The following is a 22,996-nucleotide window of genomic DNA, read 5'->3' on the forward strand; positions in this document are numbered from 1 at the left end:
CTAGGAGTACTGAATTGGATCAAAATTACGATCTGTGGATGAATGAATGCATGTATGAATGGGTCCGCCCTATAAACGGGTATGGCGTATGCGTGTGGCAGAAGTTGAATTCTTGTCCATAGATGGCGCCACTGGAAAACAAGAATAATTGCACCCCTCCGTATTGATGGTCGAGCTCTATGCATTGATGGCTCAAGGCATTAGAGAGTTCGCCTTCCAATGATTTGAGCCGGGTTCGAATCCAGCGATGGCTGGTAGATACGAATTCCGCAACCAGCTTGCACCGACCGCAGTGTTAACTTATTAGTAGACGAATCATGGGTTCGAGTCCCCTCACCGTCTGTCTAATTGTGGGATGTTTCGTAGTTCCCCATTCCATGTAACGCAAATGCGGGTTAGTTCTATGAAAAAGTCCTCTACGAAGGCAAAATTTCTTCCAATACTTGATCCGGGAGTTCCCTTGTCTTTTGGATTGAGTTCAAAATTACAAGGCTACGGAGGTGAACATTAATAGTCATAAACCCAAAAAATTGGGTCCGCTGTTCAACGACGGTTATAAAATTAAATGATGATTAATTAATTTTGCTGATAGGTACTAATTGAAATGAAAAATAAGCTGTGTACTGAAAAGAAAAATTAATTGCGAAAATGTACGAGTTTGTTATGGAGAACCATAAAAAGTCGACATACTATTATTGACACCAATGATACTTACATTTTGATTCTAGGCATTACTAGCATTATTAAAATTGATGTAGTTTTAATATGTACCACATGTACTCACTTTTACATGCGTCAAAGTATTTTATGAGTAAATTTAGAGCTAGAAATGGATTTTTTAATGTATGAATAGTTTATGACCAAATAAAGAATCTAAAGGATCTTAATTGTGCCTCGAACTATTCCTGTCACCTGAAATTCCAAATATGCCATTCATCTCAAAGTGAGTCTGGAAGTACTGCTAATCTATCACCTTCAACTTTTAAAGAATCAGGGAATAAATATTTATCAATAGATATTTATATACGACATGGAGTTAGAAGAAGTGGATTGTTTAGGGAATAGCTTATGACACAATTAAATATCAGAAGGATCCTAATTGTGTCATGAACTACCCACGTCACCTGAAATTATAAATACGTTTTTTTGTCTTTTAAGTGCGAACCTAAAAACGAAAGTTGTTTTGGAGGTTAAGCAGATCTCCTTCAACCTTTAGAGAATTCGTAAACAAAGACATTGGACACGACATGGTTGCAATATAGGTACGAGGTTGCAATTAGATACATATAAACGACATGGAGTTAGAAGAAGTGAATTGTTTAGAGAATAGTTTATGGCACAATTAAATATCAGAAGGATCCTAATTGTGTCATAAACAATCGACGTCACCTGAAATTAGAAATACGTTTTTTTGTCTTTTAAGTGCTAACCTAAAAACGAAAGTTGCTTTGGAGGTTAAGTAGATCACTTTTAACCCTTAGAGAATTCGTAAATAAAATCATTGGACACGACATGGTTGCAATATAGGTATGAGGTTGCAATTAGATATTTATAAACGACATGGAGTTAGAAGAAGTGGATTGTTTAAGGAATAGTTTATGGCACAATTAGGTATCAGAAGGATCCTAATTGTGTCGTAAACTACCCACGTCACCTGAAATTATAAATACGGTTTTTTGTCATTTAAGTGCTAACCTAAAAACGAAAATTGTTTTGGTGGTTAAGCAGACCTATCACCTTCAACCTTTAGAGAATTCGTAAATAAAGACATTGGGCACGACATGGCTGCAAGTATATTGCAGCAAAGAAAATTTTTCAATCATTCCGGAGAAAACAAAAATAAGAAATAACTCTTTCCATCTTCTTGTCTTTCCGAGCGATAAATAGACAATTCTTCTTTAATAATACCACCTGGTACCGCTCAATAGTCTTCAAAGAAGAGTTCTTTGTTTGTTTAACAAAGGCAACGGCTGATAAAGATAGGATTGGATATCTCAAATCGATTCTTTTAGTCTGAGTGTTATTCTATATTTTCCGGAAAACTTCAGCACCTATTTCCCTTTTACTTCATTTGTTCCATTGGGAGGGAGAAGAAAAAAGAAGATAAACACGTTAATCTCAATAGTCTGGTTTTAGTGTCCTCGGGCAAAAGAGGGATTTATTTCTTTTTCTTCAATTTATATTCCCCACTTTAAAGTCTAAGATGTCATTAATTTTTAATTCTAAGAAGTTAAATAATTTTTTTCTGAAAGAGATAGAGTTCCCGTTGGTTGTGTTGGTACTACCTTAGTGCTGGTAATAAAATTATGTTGAAGGTAAGTAATAACGAGCTTAAAATTGAAAATTTTGAGAAGAGTTCGCAGATGTATTACCTTCAACCTTTGGAGAATTAATGCATAAATATTAAGGAGGCGACATAGTAATAAATTATTTAGTGTATAAATAGTTTATGACCAAATTAAAAATCTAATGGATTTTAATTGTACTTCGAATTATTCCTGCCATCTGAAATTCCAAATATGACATTCGTCTCAAAATGGATTTAGAAGTAACCTATCACCTTCAACTTTTAAAGAATTCACGAATATATATTTATATGCGTTTAAAAAATCGATATATTATATCCATATCTTCTATATCTTTTCTTCTAATATTCTATAGGTACTTGCTACTAGTACGAAAGGGACAAATCAGGGTAAAATGCATTTCCACGCACTATGGAGAGATCGCGAGGAGCTAATGTCATTGTCAAGGGAATCAGCATTCGTATGAATAAAACAAGATTCCAAGTTATCAAGAAGAGCTGATGTGACTTCATATATTTCATAAGTCCCCCACGAAGGCAAACTTTCTCCCAATACTTAATCCTGGAGTTACCTGACCTTATGGATTGGGTTCAAAATTACTAGGCTACTGAGTTGGTAGGGTAAACTTAAAATTGAGTCAGCTGTTCAACGATAGTTATGAAATAAAAAATAAAATAAAATTTCATAAGATAAAGAGTGCAAAACATAACTCCATAATAATATGCATACACTTTTCATACGATATACATTATTTTCAGTAATTATTAAGAAAATTGGTATCTTTCTAATATTTAAACTAATGCTGTAATCATTTGATTTCAAAAATTGAATTAATTGCGACCTCCTCCGAAACATGGTAACTTTTCCTTCGTTCTTTTTCCTTACTTTTACTATTTGTTGAATAAAGAACAGTCATAAAACATTTATTCTGAAAAATTCATCTATCTCAAAAGTTAAAAATGAATCCTCGCAAGTCATGAAATATTTCAATTTAATTGTCAGGTTAGTGTAATTTTATTTAACTTTTTCTAGTTTCAAATAAATTCATCATCTTTATATCATTAGCAACTTCTCAATTATACATAGCTTAGACAAGAATTCAAACATTTAAAAATTCTTTTAAGAAGAACTCCAGTTAAACTACTAGTCATTGCGTTGTGTTCCTAATTAGATTATTTTTCACGCAAGCTTTGACTTAATTGACTGGGAGGGGGGTTAAAGTAAATTTAGTACACACTAAAAAAAGGTTTGTATAACTCTTAAATGACACTTGGGGGAAGTACAAAAATTACAGAATCGGATTAAGGGTAGTAGAATCATTTAAAATTCGAGAAATTTAAATTTTTGTGTACTATTCTTGCTGAAAAAATTTCCACTTAAAAATCATATTCAAACCTGGCACTGTGGGCCAAAAGTCAATCTTTGGCCAAGAATTAAATTTTCAATTAAAATATGTGTAGGCAGTTTCAATATAGCCCGAATTAAGTATACATAATCATTCCAAACATTATAATTTACTTTTTGGACCAACAAGAGTACAATGTAATGAAAAATATGTTGTTTTTTTTTAAATATAACTCTTAAATTTTTTTTCAGAAATATATATCGTAATTTCACTTTACTGTTACATTTTTATCAGAGTAATTAGTCTGAAATTATAGTACAATTTTTCAATTTGTTGGATTAGTTAATACTCCTGACAAACTTATAGTTTATATCTTATCATTTGACATTTTACAATGTTTGAATGACTTTCGAAACTTAGTTCCAAAACGTTCCACGAGGTAATTAGCTAAACTTTTTTTTGTTGTCTTCTTTGATGTTTCTTCTTTCGAAAAAACCTGCCCCATTTTGCCCATATTGCAAAGGACTAAATATACCGAAAAACAAAAATTATGTTTTTTTTCTTCATGTTTTCGCGTTATTTTGTAATGAATTAGCGTTATTTTGTAATATTACTACGGAAACATAATTTGCTTTTCATTTTTAATCTAAAATTACGAAAATTATTATATTTTCATAGCTATATTTAATTATTTAATCGTACTATTCGTACGTATCGTACGTATCGTATTTTTATTTTATTTTTGCTCGCCATATTTCAGCCGCCATTTTGTTTCTTTTGGGTATTTTCAGTGTATTTCAAAATTTCAACTATGAATTCAATTTACCTGCACATAAAAACCCCTCCAAATTTTGAAACAAATTTTATCAAAATTTTGGCTACGAAACCTTGGATGCTGGCCCACTGTGCATGGGCTTGATTAACTTAGTTTGAACTCAGAAAGCTAACGCTCGTGAATTCTGAGAAAAGAGTAGATGCGAAGTGTTAAACAGAATATTAAGGAAGTTTTAACATTTCCAACATTTCAGTCTTGTGAATTTTGAGCAGTTCAAGGAAAAACAAGTTTTTTTAATTGATTATTATTTTTAAAACATATTTATTTTGTTTCAAAATTCATTTTTTCTTGTTCATCGATTTTGTTTCGAATAAAGTGTTTGGAAAATCCTTATGTGAAGTGCTTTACTCTTAATGATTTTATTTTAAGCTTGAGAGCTTATCCCTGTTCACTTCTGCCTACTAACCTTCAAAATTATGCAGTGACATTATGCTTGCGACTCGCTTGGCATAGCGACTTGCTTTGTTCATTTGCAAACAATCAAAAATATGTTTTCCGCCAAATTTTGTTTACTACTTAATTTGATTATTTCAAAATCTAATGTGTCCCGCAGTGGCCTGATCGTTAAGACACGGTTCCAGCAGATCACCGTAGTCAAGCATCACTGGCTACGGTCAGTGTGCGGGTGGGGGATTACATGGATCAGTCTGCGTAGGGACCGAGGGTGTGCGGCATGGGTCCTCGGTAAACTGTTCGACAGTAAAGTGCTCGATTTCAAGTGTAGGTCGTCGGGCTACCGAAGCGGGGGTGCCATCCCCTCTGCAGAGGATCAAAATTGTGATGGCATATCTTCGGATCATCCTCGGGGATGCTTCCCAGACCGTCGCCAATAGCCCATTGTGCAGCTCTAGTGCGACGTAAATTAATTACAACAATCAAAATCTAATGTATTGATAATCGCAAAGCAGCCAATTCCGATTTCAGTTAACAACTTTTGCAATGAATATTTGAAGCACAATTATAGCCTCATTGGATGCTATAATAAAATATTGCGAATATAAATATTTTTTTGCCAATGCTCTACATCCGTTAATTTTAACTGGAGAGTTGAATTTTACCACTGGCATAGAGACGTCCAAGTTGGACGCTGAACTAGATCAGTGTTCCACTATCATTCAATCGATTTAAGTTTGCACTATTTCTATTGGACGAATCGTATTCCTAGTCCAATAGAAACGCATTCTTATTGGTTTCATTAGTTTCTGATTGATCATTGATGGATTGTTAGTGGACAGGTAAGTGAAGTGACGTCAGCTTAGACATCTCTATATTACTTACATCTGAAATTAGTTGATTTTTTTTAAATAAAGAGACATCAGAGAGCAAAATTACTTCATTATTTGTTTAAGTATGGTTTGATAAATTTTATATTTAGATATTTTAAAGTTATTTTTACCATTAAGTGTAATTTGCGCAAAATATGTCATCGATTGCCCAAATATATGATATTGCAAGCGTTTTTATTTCTTTATCAATTTCTTTCAATTATAGAATGTCAGCCAGTAATAAAAAAGAGTGAATGTTTTGTGATAAGTTAAAATCATGAATTATAATACATAAGGACAATCCACTCTGAACATCATCACCCAATAGGCTCTGCATCCCCCAGCATTACTTAACAAACGGTTGTTGTTGTCGTCGACCATAAAGCAGAGGGGGTGCAATTGTTCTTGTTTTCCAGTGGCGCCATCTATGGCCAAGAATTCGACTTCTACCACATCCATATGTCATACCCGTTAATTCTGGACCTGTTAATTTCAGGACTCATGATCAAATGTTTTTGGAGTTATAAAAGTTACACACACACCTTGCACGAATACAAAATATTCATGTTATTATTATAGATAATTCATTCATGATTCAAATATATTTTAATACCAAAAAAATAGTAAGAAATTAATTGATAATTGATTATTGATTGAAATAAGTAATTGATAGTTGAATAAAATAAATTTAAATTCACGTTACAAAATATTTTTTTTTTGTCTTCATTAACAAACTACAGCGGTAAAGAATTAATATTTAAGCATTTCATAGAACTAAAATGGAACAAATTAACAAACGCTTACAAAGAACTCCATAAATTCATTTAAAAATTAGAAAATGAATGCGATAAACTCATCTCTCTAACTAGTAGTTAAGCCTTTCGCCCTAGCATGGTTCTAAAACCATTTTAACTAGTGTCGCTATTTTGCTCCGAATTGACGGGAAAAAAAACGCGTTGCATTTTTATATGCTTTAACATTAAAGTTTAAACTTTTGTGTGTTTAAATTGAATAAATACCAGTTGTTGCCAATATAGTTGTCTCTCACACATTAGAGATACACGAAGAATATAATTGATATGTACTCATATGTAATCCACTCATATGTTTGAAATTATGTGAGTGGATTTTGGAAATGAAGGTAATGATATTCATCAAAAACAATAAACTGCATTAATTATAAATCATTGCATGCATATCGTAATTGTATTATTCATGAACTTAATAACTTTTTTATTAATTCTTATTAAAATTTTGTTATACGCTTAACTTTTCTATTAATTCAAAAATATTCTATTATTATTTTGCAAACATCCTTTAACATTTATTATTTTTTTTTTATATTCTAATATTCTATTATATTAATTATAATCTGTTTTTCAATTAAATTTTTACTCACTCGATAACTTATCTAACAGTTTTTATATTTTATATTGCTCTTATTTTATTGTATATTTAATAAATTTTCCATTGTTTCTAATATTTTCTATTCACTTCTTATTCTAATTCACTTAATAACTTATCTCATCGTTGTTTCTGCTCGATTATTATTTTGTTAATATTGTTCTTCAATATTTTCTGCCCATATTTAGATATAAATTTAATAATATTCGAATCCATTCTAATATTTTCCAATTTGTTGCACACTTAATAACTTTTCTATTTAGTCTAAATGTTTTCTGTTGTTATTTTGGTAATGTTCATTAATATAAAACTTCGATAGAATGTTTTTTTTTGTATTTTCTATCTATATTTTGATATATCTATAATAATATTTTTATAAATTCTAATATTTCCAAGGATTATTAAATAACAAATTTTCTATTTAGTCTAATATTTTCTATTATTAGTTTATTACTCACTTATTAACTTTTCCTATACATTCAAGACTGGCGAATATGAATTATAATGTTTCTGAGGATAATTAATTAATAAATTTTCTATTTAGTCTAATATTTTCTATTATTAGTTTGTTATACACTTAATAACTTTTCTATAAACATTCAAGACTGGTGAATAGAAATTCCAATATTTCCAAGGATTATTAAATAATAAATTTTCTATTTAGTTTAATATTTTCTATTATTAGTTTATTACTCACTTATTAACTTTTCCTATACATTCAAGACTGGCGAATATGAATTCTAATGTTTCTAAGGATAATTAATTAATAAATTTTCTATTTAGTCTAATATTTTCTATTATTAGTTAATTACACACTTAATAGCTTTTCTAATGCATTCAAGACTGGTGAATAGAAATTCCAATATTTCCAAGGATTATTAAATAATAAATTTTCTATTTAGTTTAATATTTTCTATTATTAGTTTATTACTCACTTATTAACTTTTCCTATACATTCAAGACTGGTGAATATGAATTCTAATGTTTCTGTGGATCGTTAATTAATAAATTTTCTATTTAGTCTAATATTTTCCATTATTAGTTTGTTATACACTTAATAACTTTTCCATTACATTCAAGACTGGTAAATAGAAAGATGACTTAATTCGATATTAGGAAAACAAGTTTACTGTTATTTAATTATAAATTTACAAAGAATTTTCCAGTTTACATAATGAATAAATAGCAAAATGACGAACAATCAATTTGTGCTACGGAGCAAATTATTTCCTTTTCCAGATAAAAAAAGAAAGAAAAAAGAAAAAAAACCGCAAAACGTATTCCACGGGTGATTTAAGAAAAAAGTTTTTAAGAAAGTGGATTTCCCATTTCTTTTTTATATGAACATTTTCCACGGTTATGAATGCCTATGGCTTTCAAAAAAATTTTTTTTCTCCAGGAATTTGAAGAAAAAGAAATCATATCTACTTCTGTAATAGCGATGATTTTTTCACACTTTTTTTTATTTTTATCTAGGACAAAATACTAAAAAAGCAAGGAAAGTTTTTTCGTCTTTTAGTTTGAAATCAAAACGACACCTTTTTGCAACGTGTTCTTTTCCTTTTATTACTTTTCGTTTAAAAAAAAAAAAAAGATAAGGAAGAAAAAATACGTTGGGCCTGGAAATTTTCCAGATAGACCGTAATTGAAAAATGAAGTAGCCGGAATTGAGTAGTTTATTATTTGAATGAGCCGAAAACTTGGTTGACGGAAAAAAAATGAAAATAAAGCTTTTAGAAACCATTTCATTCCAAGAAATAATGAGTTTTGCATTAATGGATTTCCCTTTCCACATAAAATAAGTCACAAGGGCAAGATATTTCTTCCGTTAAAGCAATAAATAATTTTCATTTGTGGTTCTGGAATTTTAAATTGCAAAAACTGCATAAAATTTCCTATGACTTGATTGGGTTAGGTAACGCAATTAAGTCAAACTAAGTAAATGTTTCGTAATAATGAGGTTATAAAAATATATTTTACATTACTTTTAACGTAATTTCGTATTTTATTACATTTGTTTGAAAATCGGTTCGCATTAAAGCTGTTTAAAAATCCAATTTAGTGATAAAAAAAGAGCTTGAAATTTTTGACGCATATAATGTGTAACTTATTCAGAATTATTTTTGAAAGTTATTGACTTTTAAAATTTGGTTAATGCTTTTTAAATTATAGATGAGTAAGACATATAAGTATTAAGCACATGGTGTCAGAGAATAGTGAAGTCAATGCACAAATTTGTCTTACGTTAAAAGTCCTGGTGCTTAAGGAAATAAAAAAATTGCTAACATATTTGAAGAGCTTAGTAGAGGAACAGACTAAGTGGTACTTTTTTTTAAAAAAAAAATTGATATTTCATGGGAGACGCTCTTATTTTAGTTTTATTTAAACATATAATATTCAATTATCCCCTTTCTTCTCGCTCCCATGAAAATGACGGGGTGAGGTTTCGCCCTCTATTTCTCGCTCCCGTGAAATTTTCGGGCTGGAGTGTTCAGTAGTAACGCACCAATAAGAATAAAACTAATTCATTTCTTTCACCCGGAAAACATTTTATTCCCTCATTTTACACACCAGATGGCAGTACCAGGATATTTTTAAGGTAATTGTAGATAGTTAGTTTATTTTAAACTAGATGTCAGCACTAATCAAATACGTGTATTTGATTAGTGCTGATTAGTGCTGATTAATTATTCTTGAAAATTAACCGATCGTTAAAGGGTCAATTATATTGCTAAATCTACTAATTCCGAAGAAACTCAATATCGGAACAAGCTAAGTGACATTATTTCAGTATTCTTTGGATGGAAGAACCGACTGATGGTGACTTGGTGACAGATAATCAACAAACAACCCAAGAAAGTCACACGCGCGGCGTCGAACGCTGATGTGCAAGGAGTTGGGAAGTAAAATAAGAAAAATAGTTGAACTTGGAAACTACAGCTTCTATATATTAAGGAGGGATATATATNCATTATTTCTTGGTGTTGCAATTTCACTTTTGAGGAGTGTATATATATATATATATATATATATATATATTACAAAGCCGGGATAGCTTGGTTATATGCTATGGTTTGGTTGGAAGGATTTTGAAGTCATGCTCGTGAGAGCCATAGTTCGAAACCTGCCAGCTATAGAATCTCCGTGTATAAAATGGTGACTGGTACACGTTAAATCTGTGGGGGTGATAAGTCCTCCAAGTTCCTATAACAAATTAATACCTCTGGAGGTAGTGAATTGTAGATTGATCGTTCTCTGGTTTAGGTCAAAATTACGATCTGGGATGAAGTCGAAATAAAACGGAATTTTTCGTACACAAATACAACGTTGATGTAAATGAGTGATTAAAAAATTAAAGCAAAATGATAATTTATTTCAGGAACAAATGCAAATGAATGTAGATTTTAGAACCATCTTGGGTCAAATCTGGAGATCAAGCAGGCCAGGGAAGGATGATGATATGACAGAGGCAATACTGTGACACTACTGCTAAGTGGGGCTTAACATTAACTTGTTGAAGAATAGGTCTTGGGAGTCCAGTCACGTGAGGCAACACAGGTGGCAGAAGGGTGATTATGAGTCGTGTACGATCAAACACCACACCATCCCACCAACTGTCGAAATGGTGTGCTGCTGTACAGTGTAGGCAGGGTTGACTACAACCCGACGTTGCCTCTGTTTGCCTTAAAATAGCTCTCGAAAAGATAGGACCGCTACGGAATGGGACTAGGTCGGTTGTCTTCAGTGATAAATCGAGTAGGAATGTGGAGGTGACCCGCATGGTTAACGCTTCAATCCTGCCTACGCTGTATAACAGCACTACACTTCTACGTTTAGTTCGACAGTATGGAGTGCCACCGTATACAACACACAATAACTTCTAATATTGACCCATGGCTCCATGACAAACCAGTGGTATGCTCATGATATCTTTTAGGCACTCATGGCAGGGCTCCCAGGAGCCAATTTTCAGCAACACAATGCTCGGGAATACACACCAAGGGTGTCACAAGAATGTTCTCGATAAATTATCAACTTTCTCTGGCCTGCTCCATCCCCAGATTTGAAACTGAACGAGCATATCTGGGACTACTTGGGACAACCAATTGGATGTTCTCCGAGTTCAGTCGGTTTATAGTGGTGCCTTTACAGCGACTGTGGAACAATTTGCTGCAGAGCATCATAAGAGACTTGAGTGTCTAAATGATCAGTATTCGTACTATAGGTGGCTCAAGATATACTAAAAACTTCACTAAATTGTAATTTTTCTGACATTAAATTACATAAATGATCATTTTGTGTTGATTTTACACAATGTTGTACTTACGTATGCAAAATTTTGTTTCATTCTGACAGCTCTTTCTAGGTGAGCTAATTTTTATATAATGTATATACACTAGGGGGCGAAGCCTCCTGTTCGCTCTCGCTCAACAACTCCGATGATTGCTTCACAATAATTATTGACTTATACCAAAATATAAAATAATATGTTTTGCTTCGTACTAAAATAATGTGTTTGCTTACACTTGCACCCCCACTCCCCCCAACTAAATTTTTCCCTTAGGATTTCATTAAGAATCATAAAAGCTAAAAATTCTAAGTAATCATTTTTGAAATAACATATAAAATTAAAATTATATTAATGAAACAGATTTGGTGAGTTCTCAACCGTAATTCAATTTTTTTTTCTTACCAAACGGACAGATATATTAAATACAATTTCTGTTTGCATCACGTTGTGAATGAAGCTGATCATTAAATTTATTCAATCATAAAACCGTAATTTATACGAGTATATTAATGTTATTTGTACAAAAAAATTATAACTTTAAAATATTTAATTAGATTTGACACCAATTTAAGCATTTTTATCTTAAATTGTAGCGCAGAATTACGTCTTAATAAAAAAAATTATCTTAGTTTTAAACTCTTAATTTAAAAAAAACAAAACAATCAAAACCAAAAACGTAATAATAACAGTACAGGTAAATAAATACCTTTAAATTAGGGATGCAAAAATATTCATAGGAAAACAATACCTTATAATTATGACTTTTATTAATTTTATGCCAATGACAACCAAAAAAAAATATTGAAATCAAAGTGGGGAAGCAGGATCCTACCATGTAATTAGTGATCATGTGTGTGACTGTGATGGACCATTATATATATATATATATATATATATATAATGGTCCATCACAGTCACACACATGATCACTAATTACATGGTAGGATCCTGCTTCCCCACTTTGATTTCAATATTTTTTTTTGGTTGTCATTGGCATAAAATTAATAAAAGTCATAATTATAAGGTATTGTTTTCCTATGAATATTTTTGCATCCCTAATTTAAAGGTATTTATTTACCTGTACTGTTATTATTACGTTTTTGGTTTTGATTGTTTTTTTTTTTAAATTAAGAGTTTAAAACTAAGATAATTTTTTTTATTAAGACGTAATTCTGCGCTACAATTTAAGATAAAAATGCTTAAATTGGTGTCAAATCTAATTAAATATTTTAAAGTTATAATTTTTTTGTACAAATAACATTAATATACTCGTATAAATTACGGTTTTATGATTGAATAAATTTAATGATCAGCTTCATTCACAACGTGATGCAAACAGAAATTGTATTTAATATATCTGTCCGTTTGGTAAGAAAAAAAAATTGAATTACGGTTGAGAACTCACCAAATCTGTTTCATTAATATAATTTTAATTTTATATGTTATTTCAAAAATGATTACTTAGAATTTTTAGCTTTTATGATTCTTAATGAAATCCTAAGGGAAAAATTTAGTTGGGGGGAGTGGGGGTGCAAGTGTAAGCAAACACATTATTTTAGTACGAAGCAAAACATATTATTTTATATTTTGGTATAAGGCAATAATTATTGTGAAGCAATCATCGGAGTTTTTGAGCGAGAGCGAACAGGAGGCTTCGCCCCCTAGTGTATATACATAATANTGGGGAAATGTACAAGCATTTGTAACGAAAATGGGCAAAGAAATCGTTACTTTGTTCTGAAATCTTTAAATATTTTTTTATATTGTTCACTTTTTTTCACATCGATCAAGTAAGTCCCTTCTCTCTTCTCTAAATTAAACACTCTTTCTTTACTTTTCTTACATCTGACGACAATGGGGGTGCAAAGAGGTCGAAGGTCATAACGTAACCACCTGGTCATAACATAAGTTCCTAGAAACTATTAGAAATATTTGAAACAAAGATAATTTCAAACAAATTTTTATCAAAACTTAAGAATATCACTGTTTGATGCTTAGCAGACCTTATATATATATATATATATATATATATTGTCCCTTTTTATGACTGCCCATATACCTTCGATCTTATTGACCAGGAGCAAAAGTAACCTTGCCAGCCGGTATCCAACGTAGAACTAACGGAATCACGAATCAGAATCACGATTGGGCTTCAACATCGCTCAGCTTGGCGATCAACCGAGATCACAACTTGGCGAGAATCAAGGGGCACCCTCAAATATAATCATCAAATACCCATATACATGTATGAACAAAATCAGGAGAATGTCAGTAATCACACAGTCGCTTTGGTGAATGTCCGAAATATTTGTAATATCCGATTTGATCTTGGTGTATTTGTTGATGTTATTATATTTATTCGATATTTTAATATCTGCTGAGAATAGATTAGGAAAAACATCAGTGTTCGCGGAACCGGGCAAATGTATGCCGGGAAGTGGCACTGAACCCTAAAAATACATTGATGTAGGACATACCGGGCAGTGGCACTTAACTAGTATATATTTCGGACCTTTACCAAAGCGACTATGTGATTGTCAACATTCCCAGGTGGAAGTCAACAATCACCAATTTCGGTCATTCCCAGTAATATATTATCAAAAATAACTGCAGTTTTTTTTTCAAAATTACTTTAAAATTTAAAAAAAATAAATTAAGAAGCCAGAAAACAAATAGCAAAGAGATATAATATCGTCGTCAGCTCACACGATTACATCCACAAATTAAAGTGCTATCTAATATTGTATTAAAATAGCCAAAGCAAAATATGTCAATAGAATAGTGTAAAGAGCACAAAAAAAATCGGTACGAAAATAAAACAAATCAAGCAAAAACACAATTATAACACGAAACAAAAAACACAACTATATAAAATACAAAATCAATTTATAATCATGATAGTTAGGGACACTTCAAAACTAGTTTGATTGCCGAATGATACTGAATGACATTGGAAATGTTCTAAATGTTCACACGTCACATTTTATTAAGTTTGCCAGTTTTAATGCCAGTCAGTCAGAACCACCATAACTGTAATCGACAAAGATACTAAAAATAAAAGATTTAAAAAAAAATTGTTTTAAAACATCTAGTGATTCTAGTGCATAAAAATTTAGTCTTACAATATTCGTTGGCAATGTGATTAAAATTCTATTTGTTAATACAATGAAAATGCATTAGAAATTCAAGAATTTTACAAACATTTTTAACACAGTAACTTTTTTGATATGCGGTATGTACTTTTTGTTTAGTTCAAGAAATAAGCTGTAGAGTTTGGTAATTGTGTGCATTTTTTTTTAAAGCAAACTCTGAAATCTTGTAAGTTTTCACATTTCTTATGTCGCGAACAAAGAAGAAAAAAAGTAGGTCACGAAATAATGTGCAAGGTTCAAATGTTTAAGAAAAATGCTTAGTACCATCTATGAACTCTGTAAAAAGTAGTTGCAATGTTATTTCTCAAGAGAATTTTTCATTTTTGATAAAAATTCCTTTCATCTCCGTAATTACACATTCGACTAGAAATGGTCTTGGATAAGAGAAGGAAAAGAACAACATAAAAATGCTGCTCACTGTAAAGGTTTCTTTTAAATTGGGTAGCTTTTACGAATTTAACGATCTTGTACCAGCTAGACTTAGTAGTTTGACATTTCAAGTCAGAAGGAACTTTTTTCTTTCCCACTATTATTTAAAAATCTTAAACAAATTGATGAAACATTTCCATTATACTTCACGGTTATCATTATTTTAAAGTATAAATTAATTATGAAAAATTATTTAACAAAAAAAATTCATCTTCGGGTAATCGAATTTAATAAATGGGTGATGTTTATTCATTGGCTTTTATTGTTCAAGAGATATGATAAAAACGCAAAAAGTAATAACTACAATAACTTTTAGCTGCTTTTCTGACTAAGCAGGTAAGATAATATGAAGACCTTATTTGGAATAGTTACACTACTATACAGTTATCTAAAAATGGACTTTCATGTTTGCACTATACTCTGTTACAAGTTAAGAAAAAACAATTACCTAAGTCCATCTAAGAGCACGATAAATGGATGCCAAGCTCCCAGCGCAAATGTATATCAATATCGAAAACTCTTGAAACTACGTTGTAAAACTTCCTTTTTGCTTGCTTTCTTATTAACAATAATAAAAGTTATTAACAATAATAATCAATTAACAAGAATTTATTTATAAAATATATATATATAATTCTCTTACACGGCGACAAAAAAAGCCTCATTACAACTCCCCGAATGGCAACGCTAGAAAATCGACCAATGATTGCCGATAAAAATGTCACATGCCAAATCTAGCTGAGGTGGCTCAACATATAGCGCTTTTGAAAACGGAAACTGAAATAACCAGAGAGAGCAATCTCACCAAATGTGATCTCTTCCGAAATTCACCCTATCAGCTGCGGCAATCTCATACTATTAAGCTTGGTAGAAGTGAGTAGTCTTTGTCGATAGATCTCTATTTTAGTATTTGGTCGAAAGCGCTTTTTTTCGCGAATTTATATATTACGAATTTATTTGACGATTTTTGATTTATATCACGAATTTATTTGTTTTATTATTGTTATTAGTTATTCATTGAAAAATGAGTCTCAGTCGTGCTGTTACGCTTTAAGATTTTATACTATAGCACATTTCTAATAGGTTTAACGAATTACATGTCATTTATTTGAATTCAAATTTATTTTAATGACTTAGTATTTACTAAAAAGATTTAATTTTTTTTTTTAAAAAAGGTTATTATATGGATTTGAATGTTTGTTTTGAATTCATAGAATTTTGTGCATTTGCAATGTACCTAAGTTAGTAGCGAGCGAAGTGAGCTTGGTTTGCGAAGCAAACCATATAAGATTGCGTAGCAATTTTCGGGGGTTGGCGAGCGTTAGCGAACAGGGGGATCAGCCCACTAGTTAACAATAATAATCAATTAACAAGAATTTATTTACAAAAATAATATCTAAAAATCATAACAAATGTACATCTTTTTGTGCGCAAATAGAGAAACTGATGAAAGAATAATAAATTCTTGAAAACGTTTTCTTCTACAGCAAAACTAAAGTAAAAAATTCTGTATCTCGCATTTGATTTATGAAGAGCATGTCATCATAAGACGCGCCATTTTTAGTTGCTACGTCATATAGATGTTACTTTTTGAAGAACGAATGTTCTCTTATTTATTGAAATATTTCGCCAAGTGTAGGATTTCAGTAAGGCTGCAAAACTACATCCTTTTTTAAATAATTCTATGATATATATCATAAAAGATAGCACGAATTAAATATCTGCTTGACGTGTTTAGCTTTTAAAAACTTTTATATTCTTTTGAAAGCACATTTGTATAATTTGATAACGAAATGAAACGGAACTATATGCAGTCGTGGAAGATTACTTGAATGATGTACCACAATGGTTTTCTTTTAATTTGCAACGGAGTACAGTAATTCCTTTCGAATTTTAAAATAAGTAGCCCTGAAGCTTATTTCGTGTACTAAACAAAGGGCACATACCATGTATCAAAATGGATGGTTGACTGAATGTAAACAATAGCTAGGCCTCCTAAAACCGGAAGAAATTTAGAAAACTTCCGGCATATCCCTCCGCTTATGTTATTCTTACGACGCGATGCGTGAAGTGGCTTAATATTCTATGAAGTTTTATTGTGATTTGAATTTAAATGTAAGCGTAATTTTTCCATCCATAAGAGTTTTCAGTATTTTATAAATTCTAACAAGTCATGAGCCTAGAGCTAATTTAAGAAAATTAATATCGCAACATAAATAAAGTGTTAGGCTTAGCATATTTTGAGTGTTATCCTTTATTTTGCTACATTTGATTAAAATAGTTACGTTTGTTATGCTTTGGGTAGCATTATAGCAAGCTTGCGCATTCTTCAGAATTCATTCGCTGTTTGTCTCGTTGAAAGTTAAAGTGAAAGAATGCTTTATATTGGAGTATAATCTATATTATATAAAACGCTAATACGTACGTATGTATCAATAAAACCGATGATATTTCTTTTCTCGCGCTGGCAACAGTTTTCATTTTTAATTGATTGGATTCGGTGTGCAAGAGCACGCAGTGAGCATCATATGGCTGATCTATATTATATGAAACGCTAAACGTTTTAATTGATAGGCTTCGGCGCGCAAGAGCACGTAGTGAGCATCATATGTCTAATCGGGTGAATTCTCACCGAATTATCAAAAAAATTCTCACAAAATTATCTTCATCGAAGCCGATGCTTTACATCCGGCGTTCAGTACTATTTCATATTGTTTTACAACACATGGTTTTAGCCCTCTGGTGGGAAAGACTTTAAAACAAAACTTACAACAGTTACTTTTCTCAACAACTGAAATTTAGAATAGTGTGATTAAGAAAAATATGAGAACTGTTTGCAATTTTAAATTAATATTGAAATGCACAGGTTTAAAATTTTCTACAGTGAAAAGTTTTCGGAACTTCAGTATTCAAAAAAGTATACGAAAGCTAGACGTTAAGAGCGTATCCAATGAGCGAGCAAAGCGAGCATCGGATTGCGAAGCAATCCGAAATGAACTGCGAAAGCAGTTCCGGGGGTTGGTGAGCGTCGGCGAGCAGGGGGCGAAGTCTCCTAGTAATATTAGTATACATTATTATACTAATATATATTGTTATACTTCAGGTGTAATAATACTGGATGGAGTGCCTTTTCAAGCTTAGGTGAAAAAATCGTACGGAAGTAGTAACCCGGAAGTCTTACGAGGAATTTTAAACCCCAGCGCCATCTGTGATTACCGTTACAACCATCTGTAGGAAAAAACAAATCACTAAGTAGGATTTAAGGCTCCGTAACTTAAAATGAACAAAGATGGAGTAGATTGACTGTTCAAATCTGATTTACATGTTTTCCAGATGGCAATTACTTATAGATTTCAAATTGCAATTACTTTCCAGATTGCAATACTATAACTTGAAAGTCATAAAGTAGCATGTTTAAAAAGAAGCATTTTTGTCTCTGACATTTAAATTATTGTCTGCACCAATTATCATACTTAAGGTATTTCTTTGAAGAATCTATAATACTTTAGGGTACAATCTACAACATAGGTCGGATAGTGAATACCAGATATTTTTATAAGGTGAATTTATAGTTAAAATTAACACTTTCACGTAGAATTTTTTTTAGAACTGACATATTCTTATTGTGGTCAAGAAATGATGCGTTATTCATCAGGCATAGGTTTTTGTTTTTGATTGTGCTTGTAAGTATGCATAGTAATAACTTGTGTACGAGTTACAAATTGGAAGTTACACAACTTTGTCGAATGATACTAACTCAAATCGAAGAAATAAGTTTATGTTTTCTGATGAATATTAAAGCACGCATCTAACGCAATCAAGTAATGCAAGTACAAGTTTAACCTTTTATTCTATTCCCAAATACGTTTCTGCGCATGGGCCGTGTCGCATGTCATGCGACGAAGATTAAAATTGCATCATTGATTGAATTCGTCGCTAATTACACGTCCCGCGATTATTTTTGTATTCCTGAACATTGCTAAGAGATGGCGTAACTAGTCCCACTTCCTTCATAATTTTCGCTGTCAGATTTTCCTCCTTGAATTGAAATCAAAATCATTTTATACTTTCTGTAATTTCGTTTTCTCTGGTCTTAATTATTCATTAGTACTAAATCGTTTATTCAAATTATTACCTTGGCAAAATAAATAATTCGGCTCTTGCAACTATTCACAAGGTTGCGTCTGATCATCAAATTGTGCATGATGTATTAATGTTACAGTTTAATAGCTTGAGTTAATGATCATGCTGAATCAATTTTTGGATCAGATTTAACTGGATACTTGCAAATGACGTCACGCTTGCATGTCGAAACTGATTGGCTGAACCACGGATGTCATCCTTTGAAAGTATTCAATTGTTGTATAGCAAAATAGAACTAAAACAAGATCTACAAGACATCTTTTTCAAAAAATGATCCTTTTAACCATTTCCCGTAAAACTCCAGAATTATCAATATGGGAATAGTATTCCATTAATTAAAGTAAGGAATAAATTGTTAATAAAACAAATTTAAAGAATAAAATGAATGAAAATCGGTATTCACACAAACAAATCAAGAAACCCGAGGCTGAATCAATTTTCGGATCAGATTTAATTCGATGCTTGCAAGCGACGTCACGCTTGCATGCCAAAATTGATTGGCCGACCCACGCATGACGTAGCTTGAAAGTATCCAATAGTAAAATAGAACTAAAATAAAATCTTTCCTCAAAACATCTTTTTCAAAAATGCATCTTTTTACCATTTCCCGTGAAGCTCTACAATTATCAGTATGCAAATAATATTCCTTTTATCATATTTAAATAAGGAATAAATTGTTAATAAAACAAATTTAAAGATTAAAATGAATGGAAATTGGTATTCACTTAGGTATATCAATAAACCTGAGTCAAACATTACCCACGTGTCATTCAGATAAAATTTTCCAGAAATAAAGAAAAAAGAGTAGGATGTAAGAAAATCTTTTACTATTTTCACCGATGATATCTTTCAAAGAAAGCACTTTTTTACTGGATTCAGAAAATAAAAAGAAATTATATTCACTCCTGTAATAAAGAGGACCTTTTTTTTTTTGCCAGTTATGTGAAGAAAAAAATTAAAAGAGAATGGAAAGTTTCTCGTATTTCATTTCGATATCACAACGGAGCTTCTTTGCAGCGTCGTGTTCTTCTCATTTTATTACTTTTATTATCGAAAAAAGAAGAAAATGAAAGTTATTTCTGGGAATTTTCCAGATAGACGGTAATTTAAAAATGAAGCAGCAGGAATTGAGCAGTTTATTAAAAAAAACACATGATTGATGGAGAAAAAAAATATATTGCTATTTTATTCTTTAAATTTAATGAATTTTACGTTGAAGAAAAACAGAGCAAAAAGTGGTCACTAAATCTTTTAAACTTTTGAGTTTAATGTATTAATTTAAAAAAAAAGGTTTTCTACTTTTTGCGAACGGAACGGTTTTGAACTGCTAAGAGGTCGTGGCTAGCAGTTGCTATTTGAAAATGCCTTCGGTTATGTTGAAGTTTCCCATTTTATTTTGTGGCTCCAAATTTTAAAATTAAGAAACGTTAGTACTTCGAGAAATTAAGAAAAAAAAACTCATACCGCATTAATATTTTTTCATTCATCCTCTATTAAGTTTGTTGAGGTAGAGAAACAGTAAGATAATTTGAAAAATAAGAAAGCAAAAGTTAGAAAAATAAGTTAAGTAGAAAATTCTCTTTTCTGAGTTTCCTCTGAATGTTTCGTCTTGTACATTGAGATAATTCCTTAAGAAAATGTGCATTCGAAATCGAAAAAATGTTTCTCGGCTCCGTCTACGGATAATTGAGTATTAAGTCCTATAAGGTGCAAAAAAGTTGGTGGTTTTTTTAAATAATTTAAACGTTAATTAAGTAGAATTAAATTTTGCACTCGGATTAAAAAGTGCAATATTTGTCTTAAATTTAAAAAAAAGATTATATTTTAATAAATTTTACTTGATTATATGATTTATGGAGTTTTTTTTAATGGTCTAAGGGACTTTTAATTAGATTTTGAAAAATGCATAAAAGCAAGTAAATGGTTAAAAACAAGTAACATTTAGAAATTAAATACATTTTAAAATGTTCTCAAAAACTTTATTACGTAATAACGTTTCTGAGACCTTTTTTAAAATTATTTTATTGGCAAAATGTTTAGTTCTTTTTCTTTTTTTTAAATTAAACCATTTGCTTTTTATTTTCAATAAAATATTTTTAACTAGTGGACTGAGCCCCCTGCTCGCTAATGCTCGCCAACCCCCGAAAATTGCTACGCAATCTTATATGGTTTGCATTTGAACTCAAATAAATGACATGTAATTCGTTAAACCTATTAGAAATGTGCTATAGTATAAAATCTTAAAGCGTAACAGCACGACTGAGACTCATTTTTTAATGAATAACTAATAACAATAAAACAAATAAATTCGTGATATAAATCAAAAATCATCAAATAAATTCGATATAAATTCTTGAAAAAAAGTGCTTTCAACAGAATACTAAAATAGAGATCTATCGACAAAGACTACTCATTTCTGCCTAGCTTAATAGTATGAGATTGCTGTAGCTCTCTCTGGTTTTTTCAGTTTCCGTTTTTAAAAGCGGCAATCATTGGTCGATTTTCTAGCGCTGCCATTCGGGGAGTTGTGATGAGGCTTTTTTTTGTCGCCGGCCGTGTATAATCTATAATAATATATANGAGATCTATCGACAAAGACTACTCATTTCTGCCTAGCTTAATAGTATGAGATTGCTGTAGCTCTCTTTGGTTTTTTCAGTTTCCGTTTTTAAAAGCGCTATACGTTGAGCCACTTCAAATAGATTTGGCATGTGACATTTTTAGCGGCAATCATTGGTCGATTTTCTAGCGTTGCCATTCGGGGAGTTGTAATGAGGCTTTTTTTTGTCGCGTGTAAGAGAAATATATATATAGATTAGAATAATGTAATTACATTATTATAAAACCAATGCATTCTTTGCTTTGCTGTGGAAATATTACTATATATTAAAATCTAATGATGGTGTCGAAGTTTTCTATTATTGTCCGTGTATTTTTATTGGACGAAAAATCACGTGGTATGATCCAGTCTTTCCTCATTAATTTCTATATTGGTTGTCACCGGCAACTAAGGTTTTAAGTTTCTACAGAGGAAGGTTGCAGGTTCGGGCCCCTTAATTCCACTCCAGAGCTTATTTCAAGTAAGACATGCATCAAATATGAATTACAATGTTTATTGTATCTGTTAAGGATGACGGACTGATGACCGATCAGGATGTCCGAATACGATGGAAAAAGTCACATGGCTCCTCCAAATGAATCAAGAATTTTCGCACTTACAAGCCAATAGCATGCGTCGCAGCATTTGAAGTTCGTCTTACTCCAATTAAACTCTTGTATACTATTTAATTGTACATAATTACTTAGTTACGTCATTGACTGGGGGGCATTTAACTGACAAACATCTCGGTTGCAGTTTACAACCATAGTTTAACGGCTTTGTTATTTACGAGTATCAATAGTACAAAGTAATATATTTCACTATGTGGCGAATCCCGTCGTAAGCCTGAATGTATCTTTATCTTTGTGACCTATTTCCTCAACTTATATTGTCTGTTCTTCAACTTGAACATATTTAATAATTTTATAACCGTCATTGAACAGCCGACCGAATTTTCAGTTCACAGCTACCAATATTCAACTTCGTAGCCTTGTAATTTTTAACCCAATCCAGAAGACAAGTGAACTCCTGGATCAAGTATTGGGAGAAATTTGCCTACGTGGAGGATTCTGATGGGACTAACCTGACAGAAGTATATGGCAGAAGTATATTTTATATTTTGCTGGAGATTAAACACGTCATCGTATTTTATATTTCATTACCGTCGTGGAACAGCCGACATAATTTTTGTGGGTTTACGACTACTAATGCTTAACATCGTAACAT

At 31.4% G+C, this 22,996-nt stretch overlaps 1 protein-coding gene across 2 annotated transcripts in view; it reads right to left on the minus strand.

Moving 5' to 3' along the window:
* The window catches only part of LOC107439657 (arrestin domain-containing protein 2), a 218,092-nt gene that overhangs the window by 82,196 nt on the left and 112,900 nt on the right, over positions 1-22,996 (minus strand). The gene's annotated exons all lie outside the window — the stretch shown is intronic.

The sequence above is a fragment of the Parasteatoda tepidariorum genome, chromosome 8, assembly GCF_043381705.1.
Source record: "Parasteatoda tepidariorum isolate YZ-2023 chromosome 8, CAS_Ptep_4.0, whole genome shotgun sequence".
Lineage (NCBI taxonomy): Eukaryota > Metazoa > Arthropoda > Arachnida > Araneae > Theridiidae > Parasteatoda > Parasteatoda tepidariorum.